Consider the following 23,632-nt stretch of genomic DNA (forward strand, 5'->3'; position numbering starts at 1 on the left):
CTGTTAAGATGACTAGATTTGAACAAAACAGTTGTAAGGCAACTGTTTAACATTGTGTCAAACTATTTATATTTATACTGTAGTGCAAATTTCTAAAGATGTTTTACATAACTGCAGTGTAAATGTCTAGTTACTTATATTTACATACTTCAGGGTTTTACTTGTTCAAAATGAGTTGGAGGTGGTATCCCATTTATTCCATTGTTGAGACTTGAAACAAATGCATTTTGCATTATTCTTGTCATCTTATATTAAAAAATATTATCTTTTCTAAAAAGGCTTACAATAAATGTAATTAAATACAACCAGTGCTTGAGCATCATTTGAGTTCTGACGGTAGTTGCCTGTCTGTTTTTTGTCAAAAGACAGAGGCAGTACATTTGATGGAGGTAAGCATTGCATAATTTCTCTATGCACAAAAAACCTTGCTTATTTACACCTGCAGTGCAAGTATCTAAAGTTATTCATATTTACATTAGTGCAGAGCAATTGTTTACTCAAATTGTTCTGTAATATATGTTTAAATGATTATGCTGAAAATGTATGTTTATTATATTGACAACTTTATATTCCTGTAGTGTAGGCAACAACATATATATTATGTACAGTGTGTGAACTCTTTAATCTTTGGCTCAAGCTTTTACTAATGGGCAGAAGGCAAGTCATTGTATAAATCAGGTTGGTGCTCGCTGTAATAGAAAGAGATGATAAATGTCCAGCTTGTGTTGTTTCATGCTGCGGATGAGATGCTCAGTGTGGAGCCTCAGCCATGCCATGGACGAGGTCTCCCTCAGTTGCTTTTACTCTGGACACGTTACTCTAGAGGTTGTAGGATCCAAGTTGTGAACCTGAATCAGATTTATTGCAAGTACATGTATAAAACAGAAAGAAATGCATTAGGTTTTGCATGAAACACTTGTGCTTAACACATTTGTTTTAGTTTGTATATATATATATATATATATATATATATATGTGTGTGTGTGTGTGTGTGTTTGTGTGTGTGTGTGTGTGTGTGTGTGTGTGTGTGTGTGTGTGTGTGTGTGTGTGTTTGTGTGTGTGTGTGTGTGTGTGTGTGTGTGTGTGTGTGTGTGTGTGTGTGTGTGTGTACAGTATGTATGTGTGTGGGGTGTGGGTGTGTATATATTTTAACTATACTGCAATTTATTGAAGTTCATGATAGTTATCACTACAGTATGTTGCTGCATTTATTAACAGAACGTTGTAAATACTACAGTATTAATTCATTTTCTTTTCGGCTTAGTCCCTTACTACTACAATATATACAGTATAAAACAATTGACTATAGTATGGTTAAAAACGTAATATTATTTAAAATAACATAGAATCACAATTTGTTACTTCTTTCATCTGGGTTACATTTTAGTACATCATTTTTAATCGTACCTTTAGAGCCGTAAAAGCAGCATGGAAGCAGTCTCCTTTCAGTCACTCCACTTCTTCACGCAGACTGTCAGCCTGATCTGGTGTATTAATCATCTGCTGTGGGTTGTGGAACTGAACAATAAGGTTGTTCCAGATGCTGGGCATCCACTGGCACAAGATACTTATCAATTTGTGTAAATTTCCCTTCTTTGCCATGGTCCGAATGCGTTTAGGTTTCGTTAAGACTGGCTTATATTCTACCGGAAACACGTCAGCAGAGTTCGTGCATATAGTCTATTAACCTAGTTAAGCCTATAAATTCAATTCAATTCAATTCAATTCAATTGAGCTTTATTTGTATATCGCTTTTACAATGTAGATTGTGTCAAAGCAGCTTCAGATAAATGGTCATAGTAACAGGATCATAGTAAATGTCACTTTAAGCTGTATAAAAGTGTCTTGAAAAATATCTAGTAAAATATTATTTACTGTCATCATGACAAAGACAAAATAAATCAGTTATTAAAAATTAGTTATTAAAACTATTATGTTTAGAAATGTGTTGAAAAAAAATCTTCTCTCAGTTAAACAGAAATAGGGGAAAAAATTAAACGTGGGCGAATAATTCAGGGGGACTAATCATTTTGACCAACTGTATGTGCAGATGAAAAGAAGAAAGCTAAATGAGAAATGTAAGTATTAATAATTAACTAGAAATGTGTTAATGATCAAAATCATGATATTCAAAGAATGTACATCACAAATATTTTTATTATTACACATAATATTATAATTCCTATTATTATTATTATCCATCTTTCCATGTGCTATTTAAACAGCAAAGTTAACCATTCCCAATAGGTGGCAGCAGTGCTCTTTAGGGACCGACGTCTTTTTGTAAAGCTGACTGTAGATTCTCTGATGCAGTTAAAAAAAGAATCTTGTTTCAAGGCAAAACAAGATTATTTAGCTTACCTTATTTGCAGATTATTTTGCTTGTTTTAAGAAAAAAAAAAATCACTTATTGCTTCTGAAAACAAGGCAGTATTTTTTTTACTTGTCTAGAAAATGCTTTTTGATTTAAGAATATTTAGATATTTGGAATAAAAACAAGACAAAAACTATTTGTTTGCATTGAGTGTAAAAAACTTTAGCCAGACCTTCTTCTGGCAGTTCTAATTTCACCAGACAGTCACCAGGTTGAAATGGTATAATTTGTATGACACACTTTTATGTGCCACTGTAAACAAACACAGACAGGATGCACTAATATTAAAGAAAATTCATATGAAGACCTTCTTCAGCACACTAAACAGAAGCATAAAAATAAGAAGAAGATGGCCAATGCATAAATCTAAAAATATCTAACATGCGTAACGTTTAATTCATCTCTGCTGCTTGTCCAAATAATACAGCAATAACAGGTTTTGTCAAAATAGTGCTAATAAACTTGCCAGTGCTTTCAGCACAAACAGCTCTGTAAGCTACTACTACTTTTGTTACTAGTTGTTTCTTTGTGCTGCCATTCAGACACAGTCAAAATTTCAACAGTAAAATGTCCCACTTCTGACCTAAATTGTGTCACAATCACATTTTCACAACGTGAGATGTAATTATTTCACAATATTTCTATGTTTCCCATGAGGTAGCTCCACACTAATATCACTGAAACAGAACTACTGTTGTTTCCATCTGTGAAATGTCTCAATGAAATCAGGGTTCTTTTATCTGCCCTGAGTTCATAGGTGTGCGGATTTTCAACTTATTTCCAAGTACTGTAGGAGGTAGGAAAACTCCTAATTCTGAGTTGACAAAAAGCAGTATAGGCTTCTGTTTGCTTATAATAACATTATTTTCAGGTATAAACTCACATGTAAACACTCAATTTATGTTTACTACAGAGAGAGAGAGAGAGAGAGAGAGAGAGAGAGAGAGAGAGAGAGAGAGAGAGAGAGAGAGATATGTTGTATTGTTCATCAACATGGTCTTATACTAGATGCTGCACCTACTGTATCTAAAACAGTACTTTTACATTCTTGTTCAATCTCAACTGACATTTAACAGATTTCCAGAGCAAAAAAACAGCTTAGTTTAAAAAACAGGAAAGTTAGGTGGGTACAGTTTGTACAGCTTTAGAGTAAAAATAATAATGATGTAAGTGTTGCTTAGCTTCTTAAACAGACAAATTGTTTAGTTTTATAAGAGCTCGATGCATTGCGGGAGCCACAGGTATTTATTTATTTATTTGGCTTGTTTTTTTATGTATTTAATTTATTAAAATGTTTTGACTTTAAAAGGAATGATTATTATTGACTTGAGTATTTTAAATCACCTTTGCCTGTATTTATTTGCCTGTATTCAGATATACACTATACACTATAAGTAAATTAACTGCATATTCAAAATCTTTTTAAATGGAAAAAAATATCCAGTGGTGCTCTGCTGGCCTACAGACAAATTAGCATACTTACTAGTCTTAATGAAAACAGATGTTTTTTGAGATGTGTACTTTAGGAACTTTATTAGTTTAATGAATTTTAGATGTGTAAATGCGGTGACAGGTAAGAAAATACTTTTTAAACAGTAACGAAAGTAGTTGGAAAATTTATTTACAGTAAGTGAACTGTAAATTATTGTACAGTAATTACTCACCTTTGACTTACTTTAGTCATTATCATACACTCATCGATCACTTTATTAGGTACATCTGTCCAACTGCTTGTTAACGCAAATTTCTAATCAGCCAATCACATGGCGACAACTCAATGCATTTAGGTATGTAGACATGGTCAAAACGATCTGCTGCAGTTTAAATCGAGCATCAGAATGGGAAAGAAAGGTGATTTAAGTGACATTAAACATGGCATAGTTCTTGGTGCCAGATAGGCTGTTCTGAGTATTTCAGAAACTGCTGATCTAATGGGATTTTCACACACAACCATCTCTAGGGTTTAAGGAGGACGATCCAAAAAAAAAAAAGAAAATATCCAGTGAGCTGCAGTTCTGTGGGCGCAAATGCCTTGTTGACGCCGGAGGTCAGAGGGGAATGGCCAGACTGGTTCCAGCTGATAGAAAGGCAACAGTAACTCAAATAACCACTCATTACAATCGAGGTATGCAGAAGAGCATCTCTTAATGCATAACACATCCAGTCTTGAGGCAGCAGAAGACCTGAAGGTCTGATGAGTCTCGATTCCTGCTGCAACATTTAGACAGTAGGGTCTGAATTTGGCGTCAACAACATGAAAACATAGATCTATCTTGCCCTGTATCAATGGTTCAGGCTTGTGGTGGTGGTGTAATGGTATGGGGGATATTTTCTTGGCACACTTTGGGCCCATTAGTACCAACTGCGTGATGCTATCATGTCAATTTGTCTTTGAGGAATATTTCCAGTACCTTAATGAATCTATGCCATAAAGAATTAAGGCAGTTTTTAATTGCAAAAAGGGGTCCAACCCGGGACAAGTGAGGTGTACCTTAAATAAAGTGTTTGGTGAGTGTATTTGTTTTGTTTTTTTCTATCACTGTTGTACCCTTAGATAGCAAAGCCCCAATGGCATTGATCCATAAGCGCTCAAAACAGCTTGTCCTTCGTAGATTTGTGGGAATGCTGGAGAATCTCAGAATGATGGCAGGGAAACTGCCTGAATAGATCCACTCCATCATTTGCCTAACATACATAAACATACCCAAATTCACACTATCACTCAAACTAATGGGATTTACTGTCTCCAGTTTGCTAATGATGTTTGGGTTAATTCCAAAGAGCAGGAAAATCCACATAGGGTGGATTGCAAATGGATGTTTGAAAAAATCAGGAAATTAGTAAAGTTCAGCTGGGACCCAACAGCATGTCCCACCATACCATTGTCCCTGTAAAACAGGTTTGAGGAGATAAAATAGCTGATGATGTGAGTGTAAAGCTGCTGTTATATGCAGCATTTCCATATGGCTGCTGTGACATTTCAGATCGTTCACTCACTGAACACCCAGCATGTCTATGATGTTGATGTTGGCATTCACTGTAATCTCCTCACAGAATGACAGCACAGATGTTTCTCATTCTAAAAAAAAACCTTTCACTGCTAACAGGAACCATGACAATTACTAGACCTACTATGACAGCAAGTGATAGTAATCGTTACAACTCTTGTGAGCTCTCTTCAAGACATTTCACACTCAGGCTGTTTAAATGACAGCGATAATCAAAAATGGAAAAGATTTTCCCCTGCACTTTTTACATTTTTTCATAACAATTCTCATTAACACATATCTGCAAATACCGGAGGGGTCAATAGTTGACACTGTCACCTTGTTGATAAACAGCACCCATAGGAAAGTAATGATTAGACATGGCGTCTGTGCTAATGTGTATTTGCCATTTGTTGTGTGTTTATAATGACAGTCCCCACTGTTGGTTGTAATATTGGTAAAGACGTTTCGCTAAAGAAGCATTAGCAAACTCTTGAGCAGCAACAACACTAACATGTACATGTCAACATCCCTAACATATATGCGTAATATACTGTTTTTTGTGACTCCTCTCATGGCAATTTGTAACTTATGTATGAATTTGTACGATCTCATTTGTATAATTCAGTATGATTTGTTCATCCCCCAGTGTAACGTAAGCACTGTACAATAGAGGTGAGGATATATGTGCAGTTTATTAGACAGAGAATTGTCAGGCAGGCAATGGTCAAACACAGTAGCAAACGGGTACATACAGGTGATCCAAAAGGCAAGTCAAGTAACAGGCAAGACAAGATCAGGACAGGTGGTAACAACAACGGAATCCAAGGCAGAGGGTCAAAACACAGCTAGACAAGACAAGAAAATACTTTGTGATGTTACAATAACAGAAACAAGACTCAGCAAAGTTTATGAGAATGTGAGATGTATAAATAGTCCAAGTAATTGGTCAATCATGAGCTTCAGCTGTGTGTGTGTGTGTGTGTGTCTATGTCTAAATGGTTGTTAGCTGCTGTGGCAGGAGTAATTTAGTGCAAAGCGTTCTGGGAGTCGATGTTCATATAAGTGGCAGAATTGTTATTCTCCAGCATTCTGTATAGGCTAGATTGCTGGTGATCGTAACACCCAGTGATGGTTGGGTTTAGGGGTGGAGTTTGGCGCCATGCCTTTTTAAAAAAAAATCTTACATTTTTGTATGACTGAACTCATATGTATTTGAACAAATTAACCACTAAATTGACATAAAATAGTTGAGATCTGGCTGGTTTACACAGAAGTGAAAACAAAAACTTGAACTTCACGCTTTTTGGCTGTCTTTTTTTTTTTTTTTTGGCTGTAAATGTTGTTGTGAAACATGAAACTGAATCTGACTAACAATACTATCGTAAACAGTTAACCTATTAAGCAGATGTCATGGATTGTTATTTTGCTGTTTTATTACTTAGTTGTAATTCTGTATATTATGAAGTGCTACGTAATTAAAAGTGACTTGAACTGAATTCTGCTAAAAAAAAACATTTTAATAAGCTGTTTATGTCTGATGTTAAAGTACTGAAGCCTCTGTATAAAAATACATGAAATGTCTAGCTGTTGATGTATTCTAAAAAGGAAACTCTAACCTACATCGAAGAATCATTTAAAACCAATGTGTTGGCACCATTAATGCTTTAGTTTTGTTGAACTCCTGTAGAGCTTTGATTCAATCTTTATAAAAACTCACCTAGTCAGTAGTCCTCCCCATTTCTTAGAGGAACATTTTCATTCCTTCCCCTTCACACTCTTTTTCAAGTGCAGATGCCAGGGGTAGGCACATAATGAAGAGGAAGGGGTATAAAATAGAATTGGGACTAAAACTATTGGTCAAAAAAAACATTTTTGTTAACTGAAACAAAATGTTAAAATTACAATAAATGAAAAAAACTAAATCTGGAAAAGTAACTGAAATGAAATAATAATTAGCACAAATAATAATCATTTTCAAAATTAATAAGCACTCTGAGCATTCTGAGGTGTAAATCTGACCTGCAAGTTCATGACTGTTTAGAGGTCAGTCAAGTGCATAATTACAGGTATATACAAAACATACTTAAATATATATGTTTAGAAACATAAATATGTTTTAACTTGCCTTCATTTACAAAAAAATATTAAACTAGGCATGTTTAACTACATACAGGATCTTTAATTTGAAGAAGTTTGCCCTTATTCTTCATCATTTTAACTTTTATTTGAGTAAGTTGCATTTATGTGGTTTTGAGTTCTGTGTTTGTTGAAACAATTATTTGATTTTTATAAATAAAAGGTTTGCCCAAGAGTTAATATAATTTGTGCCAACCCTAAACATTTGCTCTGGTCAACACTGGATGTTTTCTGTTAACTCCGATGAACTACAGTAGAATTACTAAAATTAAATAAATAAGTGAATAAACTAAAACTTTCAAAAGCATTTAAACAAACTAAAATTAACAGCAAATAAAAAGTAGTGTCAAAATAACAACACATTAATAAAAAGGTAAAACTATAATAACCTTGCTATGACCATACAGTTATGTGTTCAAAATGTTATTTTAATGCAATCAATCATTTATTTATTTACCTGTTTTAATGAGGTGTATGTTTACCACCAGCTCCTTCTTTTGTAACTCAGCAGCTATTTCTCTGCATTTCAATAAGCTTTGATTTAACATGAAGGTGACATCCAATTTTATGAGCTTACCTTGCAGCATTCTCACCACGTCTGCATCCAGGGGTGCCTGGGATAAGAAATAGAGAGGTCCTTTTTCATCTTTGCCCATCTGTTAGTGGATCCATGAGTTCTGGAAAAGGATACTCACTTGATGTGGATTGCATGCACGGTTATTAAACCTGTCCAGGCATCCATGATAAAGTAGAGAATTGTGTTCATTGCTTCTTATTTTTTGCACCTCACAAAGCCTACTCCACAGCTGCAGACAGAATATGGCCCTCAGCTTTGTTTATGAGTGATTATTCTGCCTTTATCTGTCCTGCTTTAGAGACCACCACTTTTTAGATGGTCTTGGGTACTTTTCAAAGTAGTTTGACCTTACAAGCATACACAAGATATCTTATGAAGTGCCCTCATCACTGCAAGCCCAAAGTGTTCCTAAGCCTAAATTAAAGGGATTAGTTTACCCCAAAATTTACATTTACTCACTATTTACTCACTCTCATATGGTTTAAAATGTTTAAGAGTCACACACACACACACACACACACACACACACACACACACACACACTCACCCCACCCCACCCCACCCCTAAACCCAACCATCACAGAAGACTGCGTGCAGCTTTTATACTCATTCTGTAGGATTTATAAGCATTTTGAGAATTGAGGAAGTCACCATTGTCCTCATATTTCACCTCCTTTTTGTAATACCTGTGTCATACCCATGTCATTATACAGATTTGTGTCCTGATATGTCACAAAAACACGTACACACACACACACACAATTATGAATTTTGCATTTATTGATTCATTTATTTGATGCATGTATGTCCAGTAGTTAAGTTAAGACCCCTTAATATAAATCGTGTCTATACTTTTAATTGTGTTAGCGCTACTTTGTTTGTCCACTAGGGGTCAACCCTAAACCATTAGAGATGGAACATGAACAATAAACTACTAAAAATGTCAAAAATGGTATGTACACGTGTTAGCGAGTACTTGTGTAAAGGGATTAACAGATTTTCATAACATTAGCGTAAACAAGTACAAATAAAGGTCTAACGCTCTTAACTTTTAGAGAAAGAAAGCACAGTCTTTATAGTTAAAGGGTCAGTTCACCCAAAATAAAATTTATGTTAAAGACCCCCTATTATGGGTTTTTGAAAATGATCTTCCATGCAGTGTGTAATACAGCACTAAGTGAAATCGGAAAATGTGCTGTGTTTAAAACTGTTGACTCCTTAATGAAATAGTCGACTCAGATTCAAATAAATTAATCAAGTTGGCTTCGGATCTTTTGCTTGAACGTGTCGACATCGATACGTTACATCACAAATATGTAGTACCAGTTCCGGTAAAGGCTCTTTCCTTTCAGACACTAGTAGAGGCTAGTGGGGGATTACGGGACTGATTGTGACGTGAAGATGACGATCACTGACAGATGGAGATTCAGCTAGCGGGGAAAAAAAAAGAGTTAAAGTTAATTTTCACAACAACACCACAATATAGCCAACCTAGTGCTGTGTTTGTCTCTTTCATTTTTCAGATTTTTGATACAATAACCTATGCTGCAATATGGGTTTTGTCGGCCGTTTGCTTATTTATTATAGATCAATGCTTGTAATGTACAGTACAGACCAAAGGTTTGGCCACACCTACTCAATCAAAGAGTTTTCTTTATTTTCATGACTATGAAAATTGTAGATTCACACTGAAGGTTTCAATACTATGAATTAATTCACATGGAATTGCATACACAACAAAAAAGTGTGAAACAACTGAAAAAAGTCATATTCTAGGTTTTTCAAAGTAGCTACCTGTTGCTTTGATTACTGCTTTGCTCACTCTTGACACACTTCTCTTGATGAGCTTCTAGAGGTAGTCACCTGAAATGGTCTTCCAATAGTCTTGAAGGGGTTCCCAGAGATGCTTATCACTTGTTGGCCCTTTTGCCCTCACTCTGAGGTTTAGCTCACCCCAAACCATCTCGATTGGGTTTAGATCCGGTAACTGTGGAGGCCAGGTCATCTGGCGCAGCACCCCGCCCTTACGCAGCCTGGAGGTGTGTTTAGGGTCATTGTCCTGTTGAAAAATAAATGATGGTCCAACTAAATGCAAAATGGAAAGCATAGTATGCCGCTGCAAGATGCTGTGGTAGCCATGCTAGTTGAGTATGCCTTCAATTTTTAATAAATCCCCAACAGTGTCGGCAGGATGTTCTACCATAAAGGCCTGATTCACACAGTCTCCTCTTAACAGTTGTTCTAGAGATGTGTTGTTCTACTTGTATGGAATTGCTGCTTTATTTGCTATTCCAGTTGTGTTTAAACTAAATTTGCATCTTTAGATGGAAACATAGCTATTGTCAAAACATTTTTCATATTACATGTGACTTCAGTGGTTCAATTGTAATTATACAAAGATGTAAAAACACTGTGAAAATGTAAAAAATTGTGAATATGACTGCTTATCTATGTCATCTCTCTCGCGTCATGTAAGCTTGTGCTTTAGAATAACCGTTAGAATCAGCAGTGCAACATGTAAGCGCCATATTGCCTGTAGTAAACATGCACCTTGATCTGATAAGGGAGACATTTTTACAGTTTGTTTGGTGCTCAAAAGTGTTCTTGGAGATTTGCATTATTACCGTTGAACCATTGAAGTCATTGCTGTCTATGGAGGAAGAGTGAGCTATACATAAACAACATCTCTGAATGTAACACACTCAAAGTTTAATGCAAAGAGAGACTTTGGCTTTTACAGAGTTAGCCTAGCAAAGCCTACACTGAACGAAGTTAGGGGACTACAAAAAATACATCTGGGCTAGTGAGAGCACAAGCACTTTAGGTTACACAAATTCACCTCACGCAGCAAAGAGGCTTGGCCAAACGCTGCTATTTCCACAGAGCGTGTTTTGTTTCTGTATTTTGGCTTTCAAAGGACATGACACAAAGATATAATTTTATTTATGTTCCAGAGAATTATAATAAAGATATAGCTAGCATTTGACTAAGGACAGCATCTAGAATCTCTCCCAGTTCAGTGCTGGATTCGGCAGAAAACTCCTCAAAGGAGCAGCTCCAAACAGAATAGAAGAAGCTGTGAGTTGTTAGCCACAACCTGTAAGTAATTTTATTTGTTAAAATTGGTCTATTACATGCTTAGTTTTTAGCATTAATGGTACGTTGTAGCAATGACTTAAACAAGGATGTAAACAATGAGAAATGCTGTTTGGCACCGTTAACAATTTAGCTACAAATTCATATTTATCTCCCAAACCGCTGTAAACACCCACAATTTTTAGCTGCGCTGCAGTGTCTCTCTTTGCTGCCGCTTTCCCTGGTTTATACATTTTAAATAACCCACTTACAAAAGATATGTGAAAGCTTTATATTAGTTACACATGTTTATTTCGAAGACACTTGTCAGATTTTAATTTAGAGAGCATGCATGTGGTTCAGTTGTGTCCTTTTTATTTTCTGTTTGATTTAGGCACATACTGATACTGTTAACAGCTACTCTGACAGCACAAAAGTGCATGCTTGTTGGAGCGTGACGCGTTCCTGGTGATGTGGAGCTGATCCGCGAATCACAGCAGGTTATGTTAGCTGACCAATCAGCTCTCTTGAGGGCGGACCTTTCGGAGGAACTAAATATGACTCGTTTCCATGTTAGCTGAGTAGCAGTATATAATTAGAAGAAGATATACGAAAAAATTACATGATTTTCTACAAATAAAGCATAAGCGCACATTGCTTTGCATCTTATAAACACAACCAAGCTTTAAAAACGCGCTGTAAACCACCCATTTAATTGTCAAATATATAAGTACACTAGTGTTCATGTGGGAAGTATAATTTGTATTGAATTTATTAGTTAAAATGCCAAGATCTTAGAAGCTGTGTCAGGTAAGGGAGAAAATGTGCAGAAGTCATTAAATGCAACGTAAACATATAGGAACACAGCGACATCGATAAACATTCACTGCGGTGAGAACAGGGTCATGGCTGGAGCCGCCGACATCTCTCATCTATGAAACCCATCTCTTGTTACCTGGAGACACATTCACACAGCAGCCTGCTCATTTTAACAGCTTCTTGCTCGACTCCGTCTAATAATACGATGAGCAAATGAAGCCCATGGTAATGAGTGTACTGTAGGTGGTCTGAACTGTGTGGCCTCTGCTGCTGCATTCATATCCAGCGTTAACTTTGTATTGCACCCGTTATTCTGCAAGCATGTGCTGCGTTTGTGTGGTCTCTAGAAATCTATAGTCCAGATACCTGACCTTCACACTCATACAGTACATGTTGCTATGATGTTATGAAGCCTTTTCACTTTTTATAGGAAATGCTTCATAAAGCTTGTGTCCATTTAAAAGACGTGAAGAAGATATAGTAAGAGTCTGCAGTGAACGTTTGTTGCGGCAGCAAATCATTTTGGTTTGTATTTGGAGACAAAGACTGGTATATGGCTGGGGATTAAATATGGGATTTCCAAACACATGAAAAGCTTTTTTTAAATGTAATTATGTTCCCTTTAAAGTTAACATATTTCTTTATGTGGTATGGTAAAGAGTTAGTATGTGGCAATGTCAATGCTTTTAGTCTTGGCAGAATCGATCTGCTCTGCTGCTGCTGCTGCTAGAGCTAATGTTGATGAGGGTCTCCAAAAAATGTGCTAGACATGCTAGCATACATTAACAGTGAGCATTTAAACCTTCTAATGGTTTATTTTTAGAGCTGCCACTGCCAGATTTTTGATGACTTTCACCTAAATTTGACAACCCTTAGAATATTTTCACACAATCTTACTGTACATATGCTTTCCTAGAATCAATTCTCCCGAGTATGTGACGTCATGTAACTCACTGAGGGCAAATGTTAGTACTTCCCTTACCGTAATATACCTAAGAATCTAATTGTAATAATTATTATTAGTTATAATTATTATAATTTTCTAATAGGCAAAGCAGTGGCGCAGTAGGTAGTGCTGTCGCCTCACAGCAAGAAGGTCGCTGTCGCTGGTCAGTTGGCGTTTCGGCGTGGAGTTTGCATTTCCTCCCGGCCTTCGCGTGGGTTTCCTCCGGGTGCTCCGGTTTCCCCCAAAGTACAAAGACATGCGATACAGGTGAATTGGGTTGGCTAAATTGTCCGTAGTGTATGAATGTGTGTGTGGATGTTTCCCAGAGATGGGTTGTGGCTGGAAGGGCATCCGCTGCGTAAAAACTTTCTGCATAAGTTGGCGGTTCATTCCGCTGTGGCGACCCTGGATTAATAAAAGGACTAAGCCGTCAAGAAAATGAATGAATAATTATCTAATTTAATTTTAGTTACTAAATAAAACAAAATGGGACATTATATGAAATTTTTATTAGGGAACTGTGTAATGATGTAATTTTTAACATCTCCTCACTAATTGTTGAAAGCCAAAGAAATAAAGAAAGAACACAGAAAATCATCTCCATACCCTCATGCAGTAGTTCATATTTCAATTTATACGTTACTTAAATAAAGGTCTTTGATAGTCAAATAGATTGATTGAGATTTGTAAACTTCACACGAATTCATTGAACAACACACCTATTGTAGTGCTGAACTTGTTCAGACCAATAATTTATAATTACAAGGACTGTTTCTTTAAAAAAGTCAAATCACAAACTTAGCAAAAAAGTCTAAATAAAATGCATTCAGTTTAATTTAGTCATGAACAGAGCCAAATTGTAATTTACCCACAGGCCAGTCCCCACATTTACATACTCTTTTTCACAACTGTTCACCTCAGGATTGAATGAGACAGCTTACCCATTAATACCAGTAATACCCCATTGAAATATGCTTTAAATAATAATAAAAAGAATTATAAAATCAATCTGATGCAGCTGAATGCAAGGTACTACTACATTTGAACATAAAATTTCATAAACTCACAAAACAATTGAGTCAGTGTCAGTTAATACCTGCCATAGATGTTAGATCTTGCCAACTCTGTTGTTGCGTATCGGAAGGAATGCGTAAATAGAGCCGCCTTTTTAGTACAGGGTAGCTCTCCCTTAAAATGAATGTAGGACCAAGGTGTAGTGTAGGACTATGGCCATCAAGAGCCAGAGATATACACATATATACATATTGTCACCTTAGAATTATAAGGTTCTATCTGACATTTTGGTCAAAATTGAGTTATTGACACATTCTCATTAAATGACAACTTATTTACATTATGGGATGTTTTTAAATAAGTTGTTTACATTTTAAGAAATTTTGAAATTTTAAATATTACACACATACTTTTTGCTATGGAATGCAAAAACTTTAAAAGCTCAATATCTCAAAATCGTTCTGAGTTTTCCCGGTGGTCAGTACACAATTTTTTTTTAAAGTAGGAAAATTATAATTTTACATCCCTTTTCTACATCGATAAGTGAGTGCACGGGCATTCCTGACAAAGAGCACGTGTTAGTGTGCATGGAAATGTAATTACCCCTTCCTACCTGTTCAATTTGATCTAATCCGTGTCCTGAAACACATCCCCTCTCCTGCTTTCACTTCTCATTCTAAAAGAGGGAGCGATTTGTTTGTGAATGAATCCCCGTTATGAACGACTCATTCACTTAAATAATTAGCCGACAATAATACAAGTTTTTGACATCTTCTTGTTGTCATATTTCTTTTTTATTGTTTGCTGAATTTATTCAACAAAACTAGCATAAGTCTAGTATTTAGTGCGAGTTGGTGCTTCTTTGCCTTATGGTGAATGGAGTAAGTGACTGTATTATCATCAGTAACATGACTTGTTGAGCACAAAAGTTCTCATACATACAAAAACATAAAAAACGAAATCTTGCCAATGAAATGTTCTGCCTTTATGTTTTGTTTTCTTTGTTTCCTCGTTACTACACTCATACACAGCGCTAAAGACCAGCATCTTTACATGTGGCACACTGTCTTGACTAGTGCGGTTGAATGACATTTGTCCTGGGAGCACTGTACAAATGTGGCGGCGCTATTGACGCATGCACAGGGTCCGTATGCGATATCTAGTGTTTATATTTATAAATACCAGGTAATGGGATTTATTGTCAACAAATTAGACTGCTACAAAGCATACATTTAAATACAATAAAGTACATTTTAGTACACTGTAAAACCTTAACCAGTCAACTTTATCAAATGAAATGAGTGTAGTTAAATCAAAACTGACTGAATGTTAATTCTGTTTGAAATGAGTTTTGAATTCAGTGTTGAAGGTAATGAGTTAATTTATTACCTCTTTAATTTAATTTAAATGAAGTAAGTTCACAGTACTCATATAGATTAGTTTTAAACTAAAATGGTTTGTTGAAATCGGTTTCCTCAAACAGTTTGAGTTGCCCTAACTTACTGGGTTTTACAGTACTATTGGTTTGAGTTATGTTCATTTATTGGGTTTTCTGTGCGCAAATTGCTTTGTTTACTCAAATGGAGTAAGTTCATAGTACTCATTAGGATTAGTTTTTGAACTTAAATGGTTTGTTGCAATCGATTTCCTCAAATGGTTTGAATTACCTTAACTGTTTTCAGCGTAATACTCGAGGGACATTCTAAGATGTTGCTTCGCATCATAGCTCCTTCACCACCTAGGGTGTTAATTCAGTGACCCATCTCTAGTTATTCTGTATTCTATTTTCTGGACTTTCTGTAGGTTTATTTTGTCGATAAAAGCAAATAGTTAAAGGTAAACTTCATATTTTCATATATTATATGTTTAATGCAAAAATGATATGCGCAACACAAATAAAACATACTACTTTAAAAAAAAACCTTTGGACAACCTGAGTTGTTGTCGAAATAGGTGCAGTGTTCTTTCTTGAAAGATTAAAAATTAAAGATCATCTTCCGTGAAGATATTTAGTAAATCTCCTGTTGTAAATAATTCAAAACTTAATGTTTGATAAATATTGCATGTGTTTTGCTTAGCAATTAAGACAGCAGTAAAGGGGATTTATTTGGCTGCATATTGGGATTATTTAAACTCTCAGAAATATATTTATCCAGTATATTGTGACTACCAAATGAGGTCTTAAAATGATTTAAATGTCTTTGAACATTTTAACCTTCAGAAACTTTTTTTTGAAGTAAAACATTTTGACGCCATATATTAAAAACATAAGATTTAACATTTTAACCACTTAGATATATTGTAGACTGTGTGTGCGTGCATGTGTGTGTGTGTGTGTGTGTGTGTGTGTGGTCATAAATGGATCTCATCACACCTGATATCCTCTGCAGCAGCTGGTGTTCGTGTTGCTAGGAGACATGCTTACAGGAAGACAGGAGCACTGGATGCTTTTCAAACCTCTCACCGTGAGCTACACACAGCACACCACGGAAACATTCAGGAAAAACAAACACACACAGAGCATATGGTTAGTGCAGCGATCAGTGAAGGTGTTGAAGCAATGGAGACTTTGATTGCCGGTGTTTGTTTTTTCCTTTTTTTTTTTTATTGGCTCTGATCACATTCTTATCTTGCTCATTAGGAATGTGCGCTATCACTGATAAAATGAAAGTGTTTATTTTGTTGCTTTTGTAACACGCTCACCTGGTGAAAAGAAATTGTGCTTAGTTGCACTGTCAGATTTTTTAAAGCACATACATTAAATATAGGTAATAGTATTGCTGAGATTAAAGGTCATTTACGTGTTCTTAAAGAGAAAAGAATTTCATTGCCATGTTATTTTAAGCTATTTTAGGCTAAATATTTACAGAATGGCAACACAGTGGTTTAATGGTTAGCACTGTCGCCTCACAGCAAGCACGTCATTAATTTGAGTCCTGGCTAGGTCAATTGGCATTTCTGTGTGGAGTTTGCACGTTCTCCTCCGTTCACAGTCCAAGACATGCACTATAGGTGTATTGAATAAATTAAATTGTCCATAGTGTATGTGTGTGAATGAGTGTCTATGGATGCTTCACAGTACTGGGTTGCAGCTGGAAAACATATGCTGGATAAGTTTGTGGTTCATTCCACTATATGTGTAAAACATTTTTAAAAATACATATATATATATATATATATATATATATATATATATATATATATATATATATATATATATATATATATATATATATTTATTAATTATAAAAATATTCTCATTTACAACATTTATTTTTATTAAGAAAAATAATAATTGCATTGTTATTGTTTTTTTCATTCATTCATTCATTCATTGTTTTTCAGCTTAGCCCCTTTATTAATCTGAGGTCGCCAAAGCAGAATGAACCGGCAACTTTTTCAGCATGTTTTCACGCAGCGGATGCCCTTCCAGCAGCAACCCATCATTGGGAAACATCCATTCACAGTCATTCACACACATACAATACGGGCAATTTAGCTTTCCTAATTTTAAATCAAATAGATTTCTTGAATGAATACCATTTTAGTTATCACTGTGTTGTGAACCCAATTATCTAGCACTTCTTGGTATCTCCTGTAGCATTTAGCAACATCTGCATTTTTAAATCTCTAATAGCTTTTTTTCCATTGATTTTGCTGAAGCATAGAGCAAAAGATGGTGCTTTTTTTGCATAAAATTGGCAACTTTGTTGTTTGCAGTTTATTACCAGATTTTCTGAATATCAGTAGCCTCCGAAAGACAGGTGGCAGTATTGAGTTCATATCATTGCTCTATTATAGCCTTAGTGAGCATATATTTGCTTTCTTTCTCTCTCCCTCTCTCTCTCTCTCTCTCTCTCTCTCTCTCTCTCTCTCTCTCTCTCTGTGTAAGCACTTTCTGTCCATCTGTCTCTAAAGACCCCTCAGTTTAGATTTTGATAAAGCCTTTCAATGTCGTCATAACTGTCCCAAGGGCAGACAGGGCTTCTCTGCTACACATTTTTTTTTCTTTCATTTAATGGCAGTGATGTTGATCTCCGCCGTTAATGGAAATCCGTGAAAACCATGAAATCCATGAAAATGCCTTTCACGCTGCTCATGTAAAAATAAAACCAACCCTTGCTCCTTTTTCAGGTACTTTCTGCTTTTTAATTTACGGTTTTAAGGTGACAAACACCCTAATGGCACAATAACACATAGACAAAAGAACACAGACACAAATCCTGGCCTGTCAGTGTTGGCCATTGTGTGGCTGTGAGTGTTTTCTCACAGCGTAACTGCCAGCAGATGGTCAGCTCTGTGTGTGTGTGTGTGTGTGTGTGTGTGTGTGTGTGTGTGTGTGTGTTTTGTGGTCTTCCCTGAGGGATGTAAGGTTCTTATCTCACAGAGAACATATGCAGCATGTATAACTGTAGTCATCCGACAGTTTATACAGGAAGGAAAATGAGATGAGAAAAAAAGAATAAGAAGAAAGAGGTGGTAGAATTAAAAAGGTCTGTTTTGGCATTTTTCACAAATACTATAGGATAGACTTTGGTCCTTGACTGCAATTATATGCATTACAGGATTACATTGTTTCTGTGGTAATTATTGAATACATTGAAGTGTTTACCTCAAAATTAAAGTTCTGCGTTCATTTACTTACCCTTGTGTTGTTTCTAACACTTAACACTTAAAACTTCCAAATTAAGAAATTTTTAATGAAATCTGAAAGTTGTCTTTACAATGATAGTAGAGCTGCACGATATTGAAAAAAAACAACATTGCGATATTTTGTATTTCTGCTATATTTGTATTGCATTATACTGTACAGATGAATATAACAGAACAAAGATAAAATTAAATAAACAGTGCCTTATGGTTTTCGGGGGAATGAAACAATGTTGAGGTACACAAATTCAATTATCAAATTTAAAATAAGACTTTACACTGTAAAAACAATTATGTTATTTTACAGGTAATCGTCTGCATTTTTTTTTTACAGAATTTCCCCGTTTTTTCCATTATACTTTGAAATATCTGTTGTTTTACAGATATTTTTTGCAATAAAAATTCTAACATAAAATTTACAGTTATGCTTGTATTTTGGTATTACATTATTTTCTGTTTTTAAAGGACATTTTCTGTATTTTCAGAGAGTAACACATCATTTTACGTTAATATTTACAGATTTTTCTGTAAGAATAGGGAAAGAAAAATTCAGTAAATTTTTTGACTATATTGAAGATACAGTAGTAATCATATGAAGATGAAAGCGAGGTTGATAATATCAAATAACAGCCTATTGTTTGTAGGCTGCATATAATGCATGCACTGTAAACTAGAAAATGTAAACTATAAACTGTAAAATGTAAACTACATATCCAAAAAATATTTGTTAATATAGTTTATAGATATATTTACAGTGTTTTATGACAACAGCAATTATTTGTACCTCATCTTTTTTTAAGTCATTCTTTAAAAGCTTTTGTTTCTTTAAAGTTTATTAAAAGTGGAAAATGTTATGGAATATTTAGAGATTTTGTGCATAATTACATGAATTAATCAGTATAATCACATTAATTAATCTGTATAATTAGAACAATAATCATTATAATCCCATTATTTATTTGTATAATTACATTAATAACTTGTAGAATTACAGTAATAATCTTTTAAATCACATTAATTCATATGTATAATTACAATAATAAATTATATATTTACAGTAATAATTTGTTAAATGACAGTAATAATCTGTATAATTGCAGTAATACTGTAATTAGTAAAATGTCAGTATCATAACAGTTATAATCTGTAAAATAACTTGTAATTATGTAGGAATTTTTTTTTTTTTACAGAAAATCTACTTTTTTTATTCTGACTCGTTTTTTTCACAGTTTAAATGCAAATTATCAACAGTAATATACTGTAATCTAATGAATTTTGACTGTAAATTATATTCTGTATTTTAACAGTTTTTGCTTGTAATTTTGTGAAATAGTATTTTCTGTAATTTAACAGAATATCTCTGGAAGCCCTGCTGCCAGTCTGTTGATTGTTTTTTTTTTTTTAAATAAGATTTTTTAAATAAAATTTTTACAGTGTAGATTTAATTTAAAACACATTAAGCACAATTATTCTTTGCAAAAGCAGAAAATTGTTACTTTTCTTGTGCCCAATGGTTTAAATTTACTTTAAATCTTGAAGGCCTTAAAAACACTTGTAACTCGAAATCTTTCACGCTAATAGATTCACAATGACTGCTCAAACCTTATGTACTAAACTGTGGTTCCTGGTTTATAATCCCAATTTGACATTGCATTGATTCTGTGATGTCGCTATTGCAGATGTGCACATTGTGATATCGATGCTGAAACAATATATTGTGCAGCCCTAAATGATACTGAAAAGAAAAGAGTTCACTAAGATATACACTGATCTTTCTAAATGTTTAGAAACATACAAGTGTGAATAAACTTTAATTAAAAGGGCGTAAAGCATTAATTAGAGATCATAATTCTTTAATTAGAGATTTTGTAACACTTTAATTTACAGTTAGTAAGAATTCACGCCATTAACTACTGGCTTATTTTTAAGACATTAACTGTTTATTACAGTAGCACTTATAAAGTACAAACTTATTTTACAGTGATCCATAATCTTACCCAATACTACATGTTTTTTAATAAGCATCTAATTAGTAGTTTACGTTAAAAGTTTTAGTTTATGGTCTGTTAAGACATTGTGTGACCAGAGATTTTTATTAACATTTGTGTTACGAAGATGAAAAGAACAGAAAACAGAATCTTTATTTAAAATCTATTGCTTAAACAGTACCTTTAAGATCTATTTACTTTGACTATCACAAAGTTTTAAAATAAATTTCAAATTTACGTTTATTAACATTTCAAAGATTCTTTAAACATGGTGCGCCAACTTGAGTGCACTTCAGTTTTTATCTGGGCTTTCTAAACCCAAGTATTCCAGGCGAGATTTGGATGGCGTTGATGGGTAACAGGTGTCTGTTTTCTCTTATCTTTTACAGTTGGTTTTAAAGAGGAAGTGACATAAAATACTCCATCAAAACACCCAAGCATGTTTGTCTAAAGTGAGAGTTTGAATCAGAGTGGATTACTAGAAACTGTCCTGATCTTTAACCCTCACATTCAACAGGATGAGGTGAAGTGACTGCTGTCCTTGCTTCTGAATGACCTCTGCCTTTGGCTATAAACACACACTCATGCAGATGGATGAAAAAAGAGGGATATAACTGAAAATGAGCTAGAATTAGATAGAGTTAAAGGAGGAAGCAAGTGATCAACAAATCAGGGATAACTGATCAAAAACTGTGGATCAAACCACACAAATTATTACCAAATGGGTTCTTGGTTGCTGTTTGTAATTTGATGCATTAACTTGTTGGAACTTGTTAACCAAATATTTTTGGCTTCCCAAATCCTCTCAAGTTTCTGGACTATTTTACAGAAGCAATGTAAAATGTTCTAAATGATCTAAAAATCTCAATTAGCATTTTTTTTTGTTAAAAATTTCCGAAGCACACTCAAATAAATGACATGTTGGCTTTAATTAACTTTTTTATGTCAACAGGTTCCACGTAACCCAGTTAAGTTACCTTAAAGAAAGAATATTTATTTGAGTGAACTTAAGTTAGTTACATAAATGTAATGTTTAGTTCAATCAACACAAAATTTATAATTTAGATTTTATTTATTTACACTGTTAAAAAAACCTGTTCATTTTACGGAAAAATACCGGCAGCTGTTGCCAGTAATCTACTGTACATTTGTAAATCCATTTACATATACATCAAATAAATTCCACAGTCTGTATTCTTCATCAAACACATTTAACCACTTAAATCCCAGAGCAAAATCCTCATAGTGTCCTCACTACAGAGGGTTGAACACTCAGACAGTGATGAAGTTAAGTTAAGTGTCTAATTAAAGGATGAATTGATGAACTGTTTGCAGCAGAATCACTGAAGGTAAGAAAAACACAAATTACAGCCAAAACCAAGAATGAAATCAACTGAAAACAAAACTCTAAATAAAATAATAATAATCAAAATAATTAAACAATAAAAATGTTCTTTCTAGTAGATCATTAAACAACTCCACTAACATCAGGAGCTTCACTTATTACTGAGCTCTGATTTTATTTCTGTCATGTGGACAAAAGCTCTTCATGACATTTCTGTTGTTCATTTGAAGTCACCATGTTGGAGGACAGAGACTGCTTTCGTTGGGCTCTTCAGCTGCTTATTTTACCAAAAACAACGCAGAACTATACAAAACACTGTACTGAAATATTACACCCAAAAAAAACAACATAGACTAAAGGCAGAGAATGAAATTGTAAGAACTTAGGCTGCATAATTTATTCATACTGCAATGCATGCTGGGAGTTTTGTACTATGCTGGCATCCAGCATGCATTGCAGTATGAAAAAGTTAAGCAGCTTTTTTTTTAGCAACCATGGATGAGGTTCATATCCTTATTCTTGATGTCTGCGTGTCTTAAGGAGTTGCTAGAGCAAAATGTGGTACTGCAGAAGCAACACAACTCCCTTTCATTCATCTTAATTAAGTGAGCTGTTTAAATTTGAAAATCTTCTTTTTCTATTTTTTCCAACACAACTCTTTTGGTTGGACAAACATAAGTGAATTGTTTAGTTTGAACATAGTTACATTCTTTGGACCAACTAAAGCCATGATCCATTTTTTTGTGCAGGGAAAGATAAAAACTGTATTATTATTTTTCTGTCACAATAATAAAAACCAAATTATTTGTACATATGCAGGTAAATGATAGGTTACACACTTGTGTTTTTACATAAATGTTAGTATATACATAGCCTTTTACAGTATACTTCATTTGACAGCATGTGTTAAAAACAACTTACTGCACACAAAAAAAGCTCATCCTTATAGTGTCTAAATCGTTTATCAACAACAAAAATGTTATTTTGTTCATTTTAAAGGTGCCATAGAGTGCATTGATTCAATATGTTAAAGTTTTTTTTTCAATTGTTTTGCGACAAATTTCAGAACCCTAATCTAAATTTTCAAAACTCTGGACACAAAACTCACTACTTTTAAGTTTCATTATTGTTCATACATAAGTGTAGAGGGAATAGTACAGACAGTGGAATGAACTAAATAAACTCTATAAACTCTAAATAATAAACTCTAAAATAAAGTTTTATTTATTCAATTATAATGTAGGTTTACGTAAAAAAAAAAGGAAAAAAAAGCAGTTTCTCACTGCAAGAGTGTTTCTCACTGCACATGCCCATATCAAAAAGCTTTTTCTATATATTACATTTCTATTTGGGATATGTGTTTCCATCAGTCTGATGTTGTGGATTTGGCCACAGGTTCTCCCATTCACATCACAGTGGGGTTTTCATTAGTCAAAAATCTTGGAAAGAACTTTCTGTCAATGTGAATCTGTGAACTACTGGCCTGCTGTGACTGGGCCTCCTTGCATACAGTAATGTAAAATATGAAAACATTGTTTCTAAAGGTGGTTCATGGAGCATAGAAATCTTAAGAATGAAATCTATAGATAATGAAGTCTAGTTGGTCATCTTCTGTGGTAACTAATGTCATTTGATTTATCCTGAAACTTATATAATCTAAACTTGTAATATTGTACATCAGTTACCATTCATAAAGAGCAATGCAACAGTTATTAATT

General features: G+C 34.4%; 1 protein-coding gene and 1 long non-coding RNA gene across 4 annotated transcripts in view; one reads left to right on the plus strand and one right to left on the minus strand.

Moving 5' to 3' along the window:
- gse1b (Gse1 coiled-coil protein b) overlaps positions 1-23,632 on the plus strand; it is a 321,715-nt gene that overhangs the window by 54,711 nt on the left and 243,372 nt on the right. The window lies entirely within an intron of this gene.
- The window catches only part of LOC147832855 (uncharacterized), a 10,765-nt gene continuing 7,455 nt past the window's right edge, over positions 20,323-23,632 (minus strand). The window contains exon 3 of the long non-coding RNA XR_015515078.1: positions 20,323-21,787. This is a non-coding gene — a long non-coding RNA (uncharacterized LOC147832855). The remainder of the gene's footprint in view (positions 21,788-23,632) is intronic.

Source organism: Danio rerio, chromosome 18 (genome assembly GCF_052040795.2).
Source record: "Danio rerio strain M-AB ecotype USA chromosome 18, GRCz13ab, whole genome shotgun sequence".
Classification (NCBI taxonomy): domain Eukaryota; kingdom Metazoa; phylum Chordata; class Actinopteri; order Cypriniformes; family Danionidae; genus Danio; species Danio rerio.